Below are 19,433 nucleotides of genomic sequence, written 5' to 3' on the forward strand. Positions count from 1 at the left end.
AAAAAAAAACCAAAACATTCATTGTATTAAAAGTATTTACAGATTTTGAAACCAATGGCAAAGACATGTAGAAGATAAAGAAACTGTATAGTAGTTAAAACAACTGTAGTAGTTTACAACTTAAAAATAAATTGGACAACAACCATTCACAATATTTTACAAATGTTTCAATAGTGCGACCAAAACCTATCAAGACAATGATGAACTTTACTTGGCCACAGCAAACATTGACCTAATGCCGTTTCCCTGGTCCTCCATCCTATATTGTCCGGGCCACTACATTCCGTTATGGACTATGTAGACTATCTCCCAATTATCAGCATTATTTACCAACATTCTATTCTGTCATTTTCTGATTACTTGACAAAAACACTGACATCGTATGCACAACACACGGATACTGTGCAGAAATCAAGCAAATAGTCACTTTGAACAATAAACACTAAACAAAATTTGTCATCCACTGAACGCCATGCAAGACAGCAAAATACTTTAAAAATACCTTTCATCTCATTAACTAATGTTTTATATCATAAAAATACATTTAGTAATCTATATAAAAAAATTTAACTGTAAAAAGTATTATTAGATATGTAATATTTGGAGGGATGATTTCATACTGTGTTATTGAAGTCTGAGATAAGAGTAGACATGGACTTCTTACCTTACTCAGGATATCCACAATTCAGATGAGAGGAAGATGTAGCCTGTGAAGTCCGCAGTTATCGCTGCACACTGTACATATACTGCAGTGAGAACACTTGGCGTTGATACAGGCTTGTCGTGACCTGTATCAGTGTTCAGATCACGCCTGAACTCTCATAAATTTACTTTAATGTTACTAGCTAAACTCAAGTGCTTCCTTTACAAGATCTTCGCTGCTTGCTTGACGCATTGTGAAAAATGAATAAGCTATTTAAAATAATGAGTACATTTGTGGAGAGGAACACATGGGATGAATAGGTGTAATATAATCCTACATCCAGGAGAGCACTTCTCGCACAATTAGACTCAACCAGGTTTGAGTTGCATTTAACTTTTTGAAATGGTTCAGCTGATGTGGTTCATCTGATATGAATTATTTATGAATAAATAAATGTGTTTCATTTTCCCTGTGTGCATTAGTAATTAGCATTTCTAATGTAAATGAGTTTTGCTTCGTGTCAATAAAGGGAGAGACACAGCAGTATAAGTGGGCTTAGGAAATTAAAATCTGGCAAACTGCCCATCCTTAGCACAGGGGGAGGCTTGGCTGGGGTCCAGGGGTCATCTGCCCCTGGGCCGATCCCATAGTGGGCTACTTGGGCTGGGCCATTGGGCCACCTGCATTTGTTTTGTTTAAAAATGTTCCTAATAGGCTACTGAGTCAGTCTTGCCCCCAGGCTAAAATTGGCCAGCCCTCCCCTGAGCAATCGGCAAAGATAATCTTCTTCTACTAATGCAAAAACACATTCTAATGAACCCACACCTCCCATCATTTCAAACTGTAAAATCAGGACACTTTAGGATACCTGTCAAATCTTTCGAGATTAAACATGCAATTGAATGAAGAGCACCGAAAAATCAATAGGCTGCCCCAAATTTCACCATGAAGACCATGGGCCTGATTCATTAAGGATCTTAACTCAAGAAACTTCTTATTTAAGTCTCCTGGACAAAGCCATTTTACAATGCAAGGGGTGCAAATTAGTGTTCTGTTTTGCACATAAGTTAAATACTGACTGTTTTTTCATGTAGCACACAAATATCAACTTTAAATGTCAGTGTACAAATAAGCTATCAAGTATTTGTGTGCTACATGAAAAAACAGTCAGTATTTAACTTATGTGCAAAACAGAACACTAATATGCACCCCTTGCATTGTAACATGGTTTTGTCCAGGAGACTTAAAGAAGAAGTTTCTTAAGTTAAGATCCTTAATGAATCAGGCCCCATTACTCTAACCCACTGCATAGGACAAACTTGAGTTATAAAACTGGATGGTATAATCTGGCGCAAGAAATGGATGTAGAATAGATGTAGATGTGAAAAACTTGTTTATTAATGTTTACCAGGGAAAATGAATGAAAATAAATAAATGAGTGTATACAGGATGCAGCAGTATCCCAAGGGTCCCACATAAACTTTGTTTCCAAAGGGGAAGGGTCCCCCCTTTTCCACAAGGTATTTCCGCTTTTAGGCAGCATTTACATCCAGGAAGCGCAGTTTTCCCTTTGTTTTTTGTATTCAAACTTGAGTTATGATTCATTAGAAAAGAATTACATACAATTGTTGCCAGGAGTGTAAGTGTCAGACTTATTTTTTGTGCCCGGATGGATGTGTGCGGAAGTGTCATGTTTTGCTGTGGCCAAGTAAAGTTCATCATTGTCTGTACGGCATGTTTGGCCGCACTAGAACATTGAAACATTTGTAAAATATTGTGATCGGTTGTTGTCCAAATAGCTACTAAACAATACTGACAGTCCATTGGTACTAGATTATGTGTTAGCAACTAGGAAAATCATCATTTGTAACAGGTTGTGTGTGGATCGTGTTAATAGTCAGTAGACACTTTAGATCTAATAAGGAGAAGCTGTCCTTTACCAACACATATATCTCAAACAATACCACACAAGTATACATTACACCTTCACTTTGCAAATTCTGCTCTGTAAGTGGGTCATAGCCTTAAATCCACCATCCCTTTATCTGAAGCACAATTTTTAATAAGGTCATCGCATATACACATCACCCTCATGACTTTATTGATCTAAAGCAGACAGATCCCAGCGCTATCTCTCTGCCATACAGTTGATTGCAATCTCATTTTGCTTTGAAACACGCATGACACTAGCGGGGTGACAATCATACATAAGCAATGCATATATATTGGTTCTGGAAATGTTCTCAAGATGCCACAGTGCATCAGGACTGCGCAGATCACACTCAGTATCAGTTTTATTTTTCCATATGTAGTCTCTATTTATCAAAGCCTGGTGATGTGAATGATAGAAAATCTTCTGTTGCTGCAATTTACCATTGAAATTTCTGATACTGGCCAGCAGCAGTAATACTGATCTTACCACCAAGCCAGTGTGGGAGCCCATGTGTATGCGTGAACAGGCTTGCTGAAACTGGAAGACTTGGGCTTCTAGTTCCACTTTTGATATAAAATAAAAATAATGAAGATATAAAAAAATTTTGTAAAAAATATAATTCCCCTCTCCATATTTTTACTGCTGCTGTCCATGGTAAACAGAGAGCCACAGCAAAGACCCCTTAGAGAGTGTTCCTCTACACTTCTACAGATGCATCTTTGTTGTTTGAAAAGTGGTACATGCACCTTAACACTATTTGAAACTTGATCTTGCAAATCAAGTTTTATTCACAACACTCCAAAATATAGTACATGTCAATGTAAGTTTTTAAAACTAAAGTATATTATGTATAAAAGATGATTAACTGATATTGCAGGGATTACAGAGCTATTTAAAAAAAACAAAAAAAAAACAGCCAAACTAACAATAGATAAAGATCAATGTAATTTAGTTAACAAATGCATTATTCAGACACAATTTCCTCTGCAGAACTATAGAGTAACCTGTATAATGTTCTATATCTTGGATCACTAAATGGCTGTAATCTTTATTTTACTGCTGAAGAGATACTTAGCATTTTATATACCTGGTAATTGTGGTAATAAAAAATAAGGATAAAATAAATCGTACAGACAAATCCGCACAAAACTGAACATGTATGTAAGTAAAAGCTGTACAGATTCCGGTTTAGTATAAAAGGAAACAACTTAACATTAGCCCAAAATATCATATATAATTCTGATATCTTATCAGTTTACCAAGAGAACTGTCAACAATCAAATAGTGTATAACAAAATAAATAGAAAACATATATAAAACAATTTGTTTGACAAGTGTATAGTATATGGTTGATATACTCGATTTCGAATTTATGTTTTATTTCTCTCTTATATGCAATTTTATACTTAATTTCTCTTTGTTTAATGCCTGGATTCAGCTTTTTGAAAATCTAAACATTCACCATTTCAATTGGCCAATGATAAGAAGAATCTATATATGTGAATGGACATACTTTTATTCAAATACTTATGATCTTTAAAAACATGCACAGACGCTATTACAATAACACATAAAGTATATGTCATCATAAAAACATTACAAAGCGATAACAAACTCAAGCACAATTTTACAGGCTATGATTTAACACACAAATTAGTTTCAACAGCTTAAAAATTACCGTGAAGCTGACTTGATAACCTAAATAGTTTTTATTTACAAAAAGGAAAAAGAAAAATCTTTAGTACAGCTCTCGCATTGTATTCACTTTAAAAAATAATATAAAAGTATTTTTCACAAACCAATCAATATATTAAGGACATATTTTCAAGTTCCTACATGTATTAGACAACATTGACATGCAGAGTGATCTTCCAGGGATTTGCTCACATTGCCTAGTACCAATATGACCTTAGCAAAGGGTGTAGCTAGGCATAAGTGGGGCCCATAACAAAATTTTGTAAGAGCCCCCATGTACATGATGTGCCCCTGAAGGGAGCATAGCCAAAGGGTGGCATGCTGCCTGGCCATACCTCACCCTACAATGCCAGGCCTTCAGCCAAAAACATTTAACCCAAATGACTCAACAAACCTCGCACACCATTCTATCCTGGCACAAAAAGAACGTCTGGGCCAGCATGTCGGTATCCAAGCAATGTTGTTTGAGGCACATATATGTGTATCTGGATATCACAATTACCTACCACTGGCTGCCTCAGCTCTATCTCCATCTGCTCCCTATTCTCAGATCCAACAAATCCGTTACTTTAGCCCACCCCTCATGTCTTCTGTATCACATATCTATCCACTTGTCTAAACCTCCCCTCCCCCCGCTTATGTATACCTGTGCCCTTGTGTCTACATGTCTTATCCGACACCTTGCCTCACCCCTAATGTCTCCTTTATTATGTATATTCACTTGTCTGTTCCTTCCCTTGCTTATGTGTGTCTATGTCCTTCTCATGTCTCATCCTCCATTTCTCATGACCTCCGCTACTGTTGGCCCTCCTATTTGCCTGATCTGTCCCCCCTCTTGTCTCCCCTGACCTTCTTTCCTGTTTGCCAATTGATGCATCCAGCCCTACTTCCCATCTTTTCTGCAGCCTACTACCTTCCAAGGCTGTCTTTGTTATGTGAGACTGCAGCCATCTCAGAGATTGAGAGATTTCATATTCTGTCCTCGAGCAGACTCGCTGTTGTGATGACAGTATTTCAGCAAAAAGAGAGAATATGTAAATCCCCTGAGATCTCTGCATTCCCACTGTCCAGCCAGGCCAGTAAGGTGCTGGCCACAGAAAAGCGGTCCCTGGTGCCCTTACCTTAGTAGTAGGGACTGCATGACTGGTGAGGACCCCAGGAGGTTGGCTGCTGTATCCCTGCTACCACAGTAGCTCCTGACCCTTGGGCATACTTAAGTCATTCTAAATGTCTAATTAGCAGATTTTTAGTACAATATAAATTAATCAGGAGACATTGATTGTGTCCTTTGACTCGAACATTCATTATTAATGACCGATTAGATCATCTGCAGCAATTTAAGACATGATCTTCATCTCAAACGGGAACACTACCTCACTATGTGTTATGTTTATTATTTATAGGGAAGACAATGTCTGACCTGTACATGTCCAAACAGAAAACTCTTCTGTATCTGGGACAAGGAGATAATATCATGAAGCAATGTGACAATTATGTTTGCACAAGTCATGTGTAATTCACAATTAATTGGTCTGACAACCAGTGCTTCAAGTAAACAGTATCCTGACTTCAACTCGGTGCAATTTTGATGCACTAGCATTATTGAATAAAATGAATGTATAACACACAACTGCTGAATAGAAACGTGTAGATCTCTTTGAGGAAAACTGTACCTGACCCAGATCTACACCTGGAGCAGTGACCCAATCACCATGTACCTGCACCCTGGCCCGAACCTGTTTTTACCTTTTCTAAAGAACTGGACAATAGAACATCCAGAGAAACAAGTGTGTCCAAGGGGAGTGAAGAGATTTAATAATCCAGGATTGTAGGTTGTTCTCTTCTCACCCATCAAAGAATAGACACAGCTTCCAAAAGTACCTCTGTAATATTCCTTAAAACTAAAAAAAAAAACCCAGGTGCACGCCATAGCTAAGCACGAAATAAACATAGCCGGTCTAGCCAGTCTCCTAAAGGCCGCTTTCCCGGCCAACCAATCAGGAATTTTGTTCATATTCAGAGTTTCTGATCTTTCCAGACCTAGCTGTGTCCCCAATGAGAACATAAACCGGCCCAGTGATGTCACACATATCTCTTGTTATTAGGCCATGCCCCCTAGATTTTGTATAGTAAGAGGATAATTACATCTCAAGTACATGGACAGGATTGCTCTAGAGAAGAGATAGTTATCAGAGCAAGAATGCAAATAAGCTAACTGTACTAAACATTCAGCTCTGCATGCTCAGCTCGCTTCTCTGCCTTTTGGTTAAGATCAGTTGTAGATACTTATGTACGCATTGGGGCTTAACGGTGGCCCCTGTAGGTGATAGACCAACACCTGGTCCTCTGGCCAAGAGACCAGCTGCTTGAAGCTGGAGGTGCTATGTGCCTCTGGTGCTGTCCTCGAAGGGGGTGCCCTAAAACGCTCATGGTGACGGCTATCACCTGTGCACAGAGTAAGGCACTTAGCACTACACACTTTGATTTTTGAGCAGGACCACTTTCATTTGCCCTAGCCTTTTGGCCGGGTACAAGGATCATTTTTTTATTTCCAGATGAAAGACTGAGGCCTTATGGCACCTATATATTTTGTAGTGTGCTATACATTTTTTCAGGGGTTTGGGTATAGACCCCTATGGGCGATCCTCCCCACAAGTTATCCGAGGCTCCATCCTTCTGTGGGGAGCTGAAGAACCAGTCCCCCAAGGGAAGCTTCAGCCAACCTTGGGATAGGGGACTACCCGAAGATTGTGGTGGAGGTGGTCCTGAAGACCCTTGCCTCCTAAGGGGTCTTTGACTCCAGAGGTCGGGATGTAAACGGGCCCTCCCTAGCATCAGTGAAGGAGGATCTGAAGACCTTTTTCCCCTCTTTCGGGCCTTCTGGCTCCTGGGGGAAGGGAAAGCACAGGGCCCAATTCCCTTTGTTAAGGGTGCAAAGTACTAAGCCCCCAGCACAGTATTGCGCTGAATCAGGTGATTTGGAGTCACACACCTATGACTTTAATTACAAAAAAAAATTCAGCTCTGCAAACAGACTTACTAGCACCAGCATAAAAATGTTTGATGTGGGATGTTTAACAATAACTTGGGTACATTTGTTTACTGACCAACAGTAATTTGTTGTTTAACATGGAGCATTGCAGGCATCATTTATGACATTTTGACTAATGGGATGTGCAGTAGGTCTTACAGGAGAATAGTCTAGTAATATGACCTTACATGGGAAAATAGAATGTTGGGATACCTGCTATAAGATGTGACTTTTATAAGTGGAGAAGGGTTTGTGCGTGGCAGGCCAGGCAGTGCCGATAGATCCTATATGAGTACACTGAAAACAGTGTAACGGAAGTCACCCTGGAATGAGCATAACATAGTAGAATAAACTCCGAAGTGAAGTCAGGTCATTTACATACAGCGCATGCTAATATGTTATGCTCTCTCCTGAGTGAAGAGGAGATAGAGAGACTACATTTTTTTTCTACATAATATAATACACTATGTAAAAAGTAGTTTTACACAACAGTGACAGGCTACGAACACTTTCTCTAAATAAATAATCAGGTATTAGCGGATAGTCTGTTGGACAACGGTCACCTAGGAGAACAATGATTATAAACATTGACAGTGTCCTGTAGCCACTTCTGGTCAATGACAGGGCACTATCCCCGATGTACACGCCAACTACGACAATTATGGACTTGGAGCCAGCTGCAGCTTTCACAAGGTATAATTTGCTTTTCCGGAGATTGTTTTCATCAGCATAGGAAATAGCATTTGAATAACAAAGGCCTATTATACTTGCCCTGACAAAGTCAGTTCACCTGTTCACGCAAAACTGGTCCTGTCCACTTACAACACATGATTCATTATGTACCTATATTCCATAATGCATTATACATCCCGTAAAGGTTCAAATAAAATCACAATAGGCCAATTCTGCAAATCTAGACTGGTCTCATCTTAAAAAAAAAAAAAAATGTCAGAGAGAGATTTGCCCAAGGTCACATAGTTGAAACCAGCACTACACGTACTGTGATGGTTCATTCCATCTTTATTTCTCACCAATATGTGGTGCAGCGCCAAGAATACCCACATTATTATAAACAAAACAAAACACACCATCCCTTACTCCACCCTGCTCTGTCTCTACTTGTTTCTCTCGTGTTGATCTTGACAGCATCTGTTGTTTGTAAAATGTAAACAAACTTTAACTGTAATTATAGTTATTATGACAGACCAATTCTAATAGAACTGTTTGCCTTACACCAGAGACTACATGTAGCAACTTCATGTCTTAAGAGATAAAAATGATCCAGAATGAAATATATTGTAGGTGTTTTGCCAGAGGCAAGAAGTAATTCCTGTCTGAAGGTAAAAAAATAGACTATATTCAAATAAGGTAAAAAGGAAATCAGTCCACACGATCCCATTATCAAACCAGATGGACAGATTTAAACCCACTGAATGCACACAGCCAGATTACACGGAGTCTGCACTGAGAAGTATTATTCTACAGGGAGGGAAATACGTGCTACAAGGAAAACTGAAAAATACTGATTTTCTTTTTATTATTGTGCTTTTGTTTGGCAATATTAATGATGACTTACATATGCTCCCCAGTATATAAACAAAAGTGGAACACAGTTGCAAAATCAAAACATATAATCAGTTAAGTCATTCTAAAGAGTATTAAAGTTCTGTATCTAGAATTTTAAGCTCTTACGGGCAGCACTGTCCACCTTTTGTCTCTTTGTGTGATAACACAAAACACCAGCATTAATTACCTATATTGTAATTTCTATTTACTGTTAACAGTAAACTGTGCAAACTGGTACTTTACAACAACTAACCTCTTGCCAGCCCTGCATATTTTATTTGTATCACTTGTACGAAATTTGTAACTAATTGTTTGCATCACACCTTAGGCTTCCCTCTGATCCAAACTCCGGTGCATAGTCTGGGTATCATTGATGAGCAGGACCCTACGTGCACAGATATGACACCTCTTCAACTCCTGCTTTTCCATGCTAGAAGTTTGCGTGAGGATTACAGGTTATCCTTGCCCTATTCCATTTCAGAGATTCATGTATCTCAACAAAGGTTGGGTGGTGAAGTTTGAGATGTTCTGGACAATGCGGCTTTACAGTGTTGAAACAACATCAACTATGGCCTTTTAAAACTGTTCTCATTATTTGATCTTTACCTTTATAAATAAACCATTAAGGTCGCTGTGAGTTGGGAAAAGAGGAACCGAAAACACCTTAATTGAAAATACAATACAGTAAAAAATCTTCATAAAACATGTCTCTTTACAAACCCCACTAGAGGGATTCCCACTCAAGTATTTCCTTCTGGGTCTATGTTGGCCAACTATGCAAGCAGAAACTGCTGGTTAGTAACGGATATGGCCATATTTGTAGAGCCGTCCATACAACTTGTAGTATTGTTACCTTTGGTAAACAACTCAAGATGTGCATGGTTTTCTTTCTTCAAAGACAAGTTAAAAAACCACAAAAAAGCATTGCTTATCCAGAGGAGATAATAACACACAATAAGATATGTACATACGATAAGGCTGGGTACACACTACAGTGTTTTCAGCCAATTATCGGGCCAATCACCCAATAAACAATTGTTCAGCCTGATATCTCATTAGTGTGTATTGGGCAGCACGGTGGCTAACTGGTTAGCACTTCTGCCTCACAGCACTGGGGTCATGAGTTCAATTCCCAACCATGGCCTTATCTGTGTGTGGAGTTTGTATGTTCTCCCCTTGTTTGTGTGGGTTTCCTCCAGGTGCTCTGGTTTCCTCCCACACTCCAAAAACATACTAGTAGGTTAATTGGCTGCTATCAAAATGGACCCTAATCTCTCTTTCTTTCTGTCGTGTGTGTGTGTGTGTGTGTGTTAGGGAATTTAGACTGTAAGCTCCAATGGGACAGGGACTGATGTGAGTGAGTTCTCTGTACAGCGCTGCGGAATCAGTGGCGCTATATAAATAAATGGTGATGATGATGATGTGTACACTTAGACAATGAAGGATAGTTGTTCCAAAGCACTGATCATCGTTTGATTTGAGTGTTCAGCAGAACTGTAAATCACGCTCAGCTATGGATCGACGTCCTTATAATCCTGCAGTGAGTATGCACTCACCATCAGGAGCTCCTTAGAGTTTACAGAGCCATGATCTTTTCAGCCGACGGTTATAACAGTAGAAGAGAACACATCTGAGGGTAAATCTTTAGAATCATGTATAGTGTGTACACATGAATCGGCATGCTGATCCGGACTCACTATAGATAACACATTGGTCTGAAAATTCTGTAGTGTGTACCCAGCCTTACCAGCAAATAACATAAGCTTTATCCACTACCCTATTATTTTAAAGCGTCAAGATTTTTAATACAGAATGTTGTCCAAAAGTTAGGTCATTGATATAATAAATGCTAAATGTTTCAATTGCTCTTATAAACAAACAATACATTTTGGTGTAAGGAGTCTCAATTCTAGGATAGGTCTATTAGAATGACTATTGGATTCTGTGTAGTGAATTACTCACTCTAGGTTACAGAAAAAAGACATTTCTTTGGGCACAGTATGTGTCATTAGGCTTCTGTGAGCTTGTGATGAGCACTGAAATAAAGCACAATAATGTATGCAGTGTGAATAGTAAGTTGGCAAATAATTCACAAGTGCCTATGACAACAAAGAGATGAACTTGATGAACTTAAGTCTCAGGGCAATAATGTGTGTTAGGATTGTATCAATTATGTAACACATTATAAACACACATCTAGTAGGACTAAAGAATATTAGTGAGGAATTGGTTAATGGGCAAAAATGACATTCTCTTACAATAAAATCAGACATGTATTATTATTAAACAGTTATTAGGTACAAAACTTGTCACCAATCAGTTGCATCATGATCATCATCATCAGCTATTTATATAGTGCCACTAATTCCGCAGCACTGTACAGAGAACTCACTCACATCAGTCCCTGCCCCAATAGAGCTTACAGTCTAAATTCCCTAACATACACGTACACACAGACACACGCAGAGAGAGACTAGAGTCAATTAACCTACTATTATGCTTTTGGAGTGTGGGAGGAAACCAGAGCAAACCCACGCAGACACGGGGAGAACATACAAACTCCACACAGATAAGGCCATGGTCGAACTCATGACCCCAGTGCTGTGAGGCAGAAGTGCTAACCACTAAGCCATCATGCTGCCCTATTAATGCCTCAATTAATTTCACATCGAAAACGAAAAATAATTGGGTAAGAAGGAGAGAGATAAACAGGAGAGTAGAATTTGAACAAAATGACATCAGACACTATTATTCAGTATTGGTAAAAGTAGAATTAATAAACTCTATGAAAAACGAATTAATTCAGTGAGAAGTCATTAGTTAATGATGAACACATGCCAACTGCTCTCATGGCTTAACACTATATTAGGATTAACACTTGAACCTTTTAGCAATGATATCTATGCATACTGTTAATTTATGCTTCCTTGTAAAATAAATGAACATACATATACTGTATGTTTCTCTTTCTGCTTACATCAATTCCCCTAATAAATACAAATGTCAAATATAGGTTTGAAAAGTAGTATCACTTAGTGGTTGCAATATCATAAAGAAAATGTTATAATAGAATTAGTGAATAACATTACTAAGTTATTAACTTATAATGTATCTATGTGTGTATTACGAGTATTCCGGCAGGGAAGTAGTGGAGTATGTGTATATTTCATCCATCTTCTTAAGCTGAGTGATATACAGTAAGTTCCAGTGAGATTTGTTTTTCCAGTTTAGATTATTTCACTGGGGAGTTGGTAAATTCTTGTTTCTGGGCCTGGGAACCTAAGAATGAGTGGAAGGTTGGGCGTTCCGCTCATTCCCCTTTGTCCAGCCCGGCTTTGGGCTGATGTCCAATAAGACCAGCTGTCTGGACATTTCTTGTTACTGGTGTATGTAGATCAGGAGCAGAGCAGGGGACACGGCACACTCCTGTTGGGTTACTTTAAGTTGGACAATGTCATTTTCTTTGGTTCCAGGAAGAACATAACTGTGTGGAGTTTGTATGTTCTCCCCGTGTTTGCATGGGTTTCCTCCGGGTGCTCCGGTTTCCTCCCACACTCCAAAAAAAACATACTGGCTGCTATCAAAATTGACCCTAGTCTCTCCCTCTCTGTCTGTCTCCCTTCTCTGTCTGTCTGTATGTGTCTGTGTGTGTCTATATTAGGGAATTTAGACTGTTAACTCCAATAGGGCAGGGACTGATGTGAATGAGGTCTCTGTACAGCGCTACGGAATTGGTGGCACTATATAAATAAATGATGATGATGATGAAGGATGAACACAACGACTGCTGTGGATAGGTGAGGGTTACCCAGGGCTGGTGCTTAAATTAGGCAAACTAAGACGGCCGCCTAGAGTGGCAACATTTCGTCGGTGCCTAAAGCACTGAACGAGTGACATCATATCACCCGTTTATTTTATTTTCCCTGGTGGTATTTCCCCAGTGAGTGTTGAACACCCTGGGAATGTCAATTAAATACACCCTTCCTCATTAGCTCAGGTTGGCATATCACTTCTGCAAAGAACAAGCAGTACTTGATTCAATTAAGGAAGCAGATTTAACCACAGACAAAGAAAAATATGCCATAAGGTTAGCAGAGAGACAGTACCTTGATTACAGCATTTGGAAATACATAAATGAAGCATCAATTATAAGATAGAACTATGTAGGTCTGGCACTCCCAAAAAAACTGATTTTTAGGAATAGCTGGTTACTATAGCAGATCTGGTCAAACTTTGTCTGTACTGGTCTCTTGTTAATTGAATTAACAAAGAAATGAAATAAACAAGGTTGACATTGAATGGTGCAGGAAGAGCATTGTGGAATTAAAGACATTTTTGTGTAAATTATTAATTCTAATTACTCCCAATTTTACATATTTGTCTTATACAGGCAGATGCTTCCGGTGGAGGATTAGGGGTACGGATAGTTCAGTTATTTGTGGCATTTACGTCCCTGTTTGTATTGCACCTGCAAGGAAAAAAACTGTAATGAAGTCTATTGTCAACTTTGGACAAAATAAATATCGATTTTGGGCTTTTACATACTTCGGTTTCTCAAATTGACTGGGTAACCTACAGATACTGACAGTATGTATGTATAAGTATATTTACACACATCTTTACATAAAAATATTTTTTTTTCACCTCAACCACCAATTTAGAGAATTTGGAGGGTACAAAGAGAGAATGAAAGGGGTTGGATTCTGGCCTGAGGGGGGAAGTGAAAGAGATTTGAGTGGAGATCCGGGGGTCAGTAAAAAATTAACAGGGTTGATATTATAAGACATGCAACTCTGCTATGCCAACCACACCCCTCCATATTGATAAGGGAACCTTGCAGTTTATATTGCATAGTACACGCATTTGCAAAGGCTCTGATGGTCTCCAAGTCGAATGATCTAGGATTCAAACGAAAACAAACAAAAACAAAACTGTTCTGCGTGCGCGTATATATAGGATACAATTTACTTATCAATATAATGGATTGCTTTTTGTAACAAAAGCTTTGCCCACTCTCACCCCCATAGACGAGAAAAAGCAGGACATCTCTCTATTCTCCTCTGCATAGATCATTTGAATAAGCTACAAGCAAGTATTTCTCATTCCACTATCACCTGGAAGACAGAGCCGTAAATTAGAATTCTAGTGCCTGGGGTGAGAAAGACAAATGCCGCCCCCTAGCCCTCAATTTTAACCAAATTAACCTAAAATATTCCTAAATTGCGCCCCCCTTCAGCATTGTCGCACAGCCCTAGTTACAGCCCTGCTGGAAGACACAACGGATCTGAAGGAATTAAACAGAGAAAGTGACAAACATGTAGATGGAAATGTTACATAGGACACATGCACATGAAGATGTGAGATATTGGAACAGATATATTGGGAGCATGTGCTATTATGAAGAAGGGGGGGAGCGGTGCATGTACTGTGATAAAGGGGGGATGGGGGAACACAGCATGTACTGTGATGAGGGAGAGGGAGGAACACAGCATGTACTGTGATGAGAGAGAGGGGGGAGCAGTGCACGTACTGTGATGGGGGAGGGGGGAGCAGTGCACGTACTGTGATGAGGAAGGGGGGAGCAGTGCACGTACTGTGATGAGGAAGGGGGGAGCAGTGCACATACTGTGATGAGAAAAGGGGGAGCAGTGCACGTACTGTGATGAGGAAGGGGGAGCAGTGCACGTACTGTGATGAGGAAGGGGGAAGCAGTGCACGTACTGTGATGAGGAAGGGGGAAGCAGTGCACGTACTGTGATGAGGAAGGGGGAAGCAGTGCACGTACTGTGATGAGGAAGGGGGAAGCAGTGCACGTACTGTGATGAGGAAGGGGGAAGCAGTGCACGTACTGTGATGAGGAAGGGGGAAGCAGTGCACGTACTGTGATGAGGAAGGGGGAAGCAGTGCACGTACTGTGATGAGGAAGGGGGAAGCAGTGCACGTACTGTGATGAGGAAGGGGGAAGCAGTGCACGTACTGTGATGAGGAAGGGGGAAGCAGTGCACGTACTGTGATGAGGAAGGGGGAAGCAGTGCATGTACTGTGATGAGGAAGGGAGGAGCAGTGCACATACTGTGATGAGGAAGGGAGGAGCAGTGCACGTACTGTGATGAGGAAGGGGGGAGCAGTGCACGTACTGTGATGAGGAAGGGGGGAGCAGTGCACGTACTGTGATGAGGAAGGGGGGAGCAGTGCATGTACAGTAATGAAGGGGGAGCAGTGCATGTACAGTAATGATGGGGGGGGGAACAGAGCATGTACAGTAATGAAGGGGGGAGCAGAGCATGTACTGTGATGAAGGAGGGGAGGAGGCATTTATTGGGATGATACAGAAATGGAAGTTGCTCAATCAATTTATAGATTCACAGCAGGTGCTTGAAAGGACGGGATTATCCAAAAAGGAACAAATGAAGAGAAATATCCCCCAGCACACTACTATATCCAGTAAAAGTACTGCTATTTCTACTTATACATAAAACATAGTCGCCTGCTCTCCCGGAATGTCCGGGAGAGTCCTGAATTTTTGCAAGCCCTCCCAGACTCCCGGGAGAGCAGGGCAACCTCCTGAATCCTGCCCGCTTCATTGGTGAAATGGATGGGGCTAATCGCGTCATCCTGGTCATGCGCCCTGCTATAATAGGCCAAAATTGGTATTGTATTATCACCCCTCCAGGAGATCTCCAAAGTTGGCCAAGTCTTGGGGGCGTGGCCATGCTAACAGTGTCATTAGGTCCCACCGCCTGCTATACAATACCAATTTCGGCCTATTATAGCAGGGGGCGAGGTCAGGGCGACGCAATTAGCCACAACTCCAACCACTTCACCAACGAAGCGGGCAGGATTCGGGAGGTTGCCCTGCACTCTGGGGAGTTCGGGAGAGCTCGCAAAAAATTTCCCAGTAATTTCTTTTGATCCTCAGTAAATTCTTCTGATATGTACAAGAAATTGCACCTCTAGTGTTCCATCCAATGATCTATATTTCCCTAGATGATCTATCTCCAATGTACATCAACCATACATATAATTAAAGGGTATGCTGTACCTATATAAGATTCGTGAATTATGACTATATACTGTATCTGTCTTCTATAATATTGTGTGCCATAACTTTGATTTTTCTAATAGAACAATGTACTATTATTTTAATAGGAAAATAAAACACAGTTGCGTTTTAGAAGTACTGCTGCATTTTAATTAACTGCAGGTTTTTTAATTGGAGAAAAGCCTATACTACAGGGAGTGTGGATCTTGAACAAGCCATAGATTACCTTGGAGGTTCACACTGCTATTAGGCATTCTTACATTTCTTGGTTTTAATGTGTCACTGTTAGATAAAGAGACACCAGTGCATTCTTAGAGACAGTAGATTAAGTATCTAAATATTGCATTTCTTACATTTTCTTCCATGGAAAGGAACAGGTCCGTTGAAACCGACACTGCTCATTATTATTATACTATAGAGATGAAAATTATATAACCCTAGAAGGCACACTAAGCTAAACTAGAAAAGCCTTGTAAATGTGACAAAATATAACAAAATACCATATATACTATTAATTAACACAATAAAATAAAAAAAATAAGTTCCCAATCCATCACAAATGTAAAAACAATCTGAGCCACAGATCAAAGTCAGTGATAATGATACTTGACTACTCCCGGATATTTTACCATTTCTTCTGAAGTAGGCAAGGACTTGATGATGCGATTTAATGCCAATTGCAGCATCATGGACCCAGATGATGTGAATCACAATGTCACTCCCCTGCACATATTCCTAGAACCTTCCCTCCGAGATCTCCCAAAGGAGAGGCCCAAAAAATAGGCAAATACAGTGATAAGCTGCCGACACAGACCAAAAAGGTTTAAAAGTCAAAGCACATAACTATAATTTATCTCTAAACTTTCTGTGATATTCATTGGTCATATCATTGGTTTTTGAATCCACCAGTTTATACAATCATTTCTATTACTAAGGAAATAGCAAAGCGCCAAATACAGGTATAAGATCTGTTATTTGGAAACCCAATATCCAGAATTTTTTTAAAAAAACATCTATTGACAAGATTGATAAGATCAGACTTGAAATGGTATCATCTCCCTAGACTAGCAATCGGCTCAATTCCTTCCTCTCCATTTGATCCCACAAATGAAGAGGAAGTTTCTACTGTCCCCTTATCTTCCTACTCTACCTCCTGTCCTCTTGATCCCATACCCTCAGAAATTGCTAGGTCCCCGTCTCGTATTCTCATTCCACCTCTAACAGGGCCATCTTAACAACATTATGGGCCCCTGGGCAAAGCAGTGCACCGGGGCCCCTAGATATAGATATAGATATATAGATGTATACAGATACAGATATAGATATAGATATATAGAGATAGAGAGATGTACTTGCTCAGTGACCCTTGAAGGTGTTTTTTGCAGGTTTATTTCTTTTGCAGGATTATTTATTCTCATTAAGAGCCATGCCTATGGGGCCCCCTTGCCCGTGGGGCCCCCGGGCAGCTGCCCATCGTGCCCAATGGAAAAGATGGCCCTGACCTCTAACTAAAATCTGTAATCCCTCTCTCTCTACTGGTATCTTCCCATCACTATTCAAGCACGCAGTGATTACTCCCATTCTATATAAAAAAAAAAATTCTGACCCAAACTCTCTCTCAAATTACCACCCCATCTCTCAGCTCCCATGCCCCTCCAAACTTTGAGATAATTGCCTACACTCGCCTCACACGTTTCCTTTCTGCAAACAACCTATTGGATCCTCTTCAGTCAGGCTTTCACTCTGAACATTCCACAGAGACTGTGCTGACCAAGGTTGTCAATGATCTCATCACAGCTAAAACTAAAGGTGATTACTCTCTTCTAATTCTCTTGGATCTCTCTGTTGCATTCAACACTGTTGACCACTCTCTCCTCATACAGACGCTATTATCCCTAGGTCTTCAAAACACTGTCCTATCCTGGTTCTCATCCTACCATTCTAATCGCTCTTTCAGTGTTAATTTCTCTGGAACAACCTCCACTCAGCTTTCTTTATCAATTGGAGTATCACAAGGCTCAGTCCTAGGCCATCTGCTATTTTCTATCTAAACCACATCTCTAGGAAAATAAATAAGCTCCTTTGGATTTCAGTATCATCTGCATGAGAATGATACATACATTTATCTATCCTCTCCTGATCTCTTACCATATGTGTTGTCTCATGTTACTGACTGTCTTTCTGCCATTTCATCTTGGATGTCCTCTCGCCAACTCAAACTCAATCTTTCAAAAACAGAATTAATAATATTCCCACCCAACAATAGAAACTTCCTGCCTGACACTTCTATTTCTGTTGACAACATGACCATAATTCCCACCCCACAAGCTCACTGCCTAGGTGTTATCCTTGACTTGCAACTATCCTTTGTTCCCCACATCAACTCTATATTTACATCATGCTGCATAAATCTAAAAAACATTTCCAGAATATGTACATATCTAACACAAGACACTGCAAAAACTTTAATTCATGCACTCATTATCTCCCGCATCGACTATTGTAATTCCCTACTTACTGTACAGTAAGACTAGAGCCCCTACAATCTATTTTGCACACAGTGGCTTGATTGATTTTCCTTGCAAATCATTTTACATCTGCCGAGTCACTCTGTCAGTCTCTACATTGGCTGTCTGTTTTTCAACAAAACTAATATAAAATTCTTCTACTAACATACAAAGTCATCAACAAAATTGCACCAACATACATCTCCTCACTTGTCTTAAAATATCTCCCAACTTGACTGTACAAGATCTGCGCCTCTCATCCTCTCTCATCACTTCCTCCCATTCTCGGTTACAGGACTTTTTTTGGGCTGCACCCACTTTATGGAATTCACTCCCTCACACCACAAAACTTTCCTCTAGTCTTCAAACCTTCAAGCATTCTCTGAAAACCCATCTCTTCAGACAAGCTTATGGTATTCCTCAACCACCCTCTTAATCTCCCTAGATTACCCTATTACCATCCTCTACACAGCTAGCACAAGACAACAACCCTCTGACCAACATAGTTGTGTGACTGATCACACAGCCCTCTAAATACTTTGCAACCTTTGCATTTTTGCTGGACAAATATTCAATATGATGTAGCACTTACCCTTGTGTATCAAATCATTGTCCCATAGATTGTAAGCTTCCGAGCGGGGTCTTCTTACCTCTACGTATGTATGTATTACCCAGTATTGTTTTATTACTGTTTCTTCCCAGCTGTAAAGCGCTACAAAGTCTGCTGGCGCTATATAAATAAATGATGATGATGACATAGCATTGTTTTTGTATTACAAATTACACATATACGTGCCACTAGATAGAACAGAATGTGTATTCAAGGAAGATATACTATAAAAACAGATTGTATATACAGTACACATTAAGAACATCCTGATTTATGTAAAGAAAAGGTAAAAAAAAATAGTTAAACACATTTTTAATAATGATTATAGTATTGAGAGCTCTTAATTTATTTTCTAAAAAATTTTTTTGCATGCTTTCTGATGGGATTTATACTTTATATTGCACAT

At 39.8% G+C, this 19,433-nt stretch overlaps 1 protein-coding gene across 2 annotated transcripts in view; it reads right to left on the bottom strand.

Moving 5' to 3' along the window:
• The window catches only part of PHYHIPL (phytanoyl-CoA 2-hydroxylase interacting protein like), a 108,798-nt gene that overhangs the window by 59,713 nt on the left and 29,652 nt on the right, over positions 1-19,433 (bottom strand). Inside the window, exon 1 of one of the 2 annotated variants that reach the window (XM_075216361.1) lies at positions 665-730. The exons of the other annotated variant lie outside the window; for it this stretch is intronic. The gene's annotated coding sequence lies outside the window, so the exon portion shown is untranslated. Of the gene's footprint in view, positions 1-664; positions 731-19,433 lie in introns of those variants that run through there. 2 annotated transcript variants of the gene reach the window in all.

Source organism: Mixophyes fleayi, chromosome 6 (genome assembly GCF_038048845.1).
Source record: "Mixophyes fleayi isolate aMixFle1 chromosome 6, aMixFle1.hap1, whole genome shotgun sequence".
Taxonomy (NCBI): Eukaryota; Metazoa; Chordata; class Amphibia; order Anura; family Limnodynastidae; genus Mixophyes; species Mixophyes fleayi.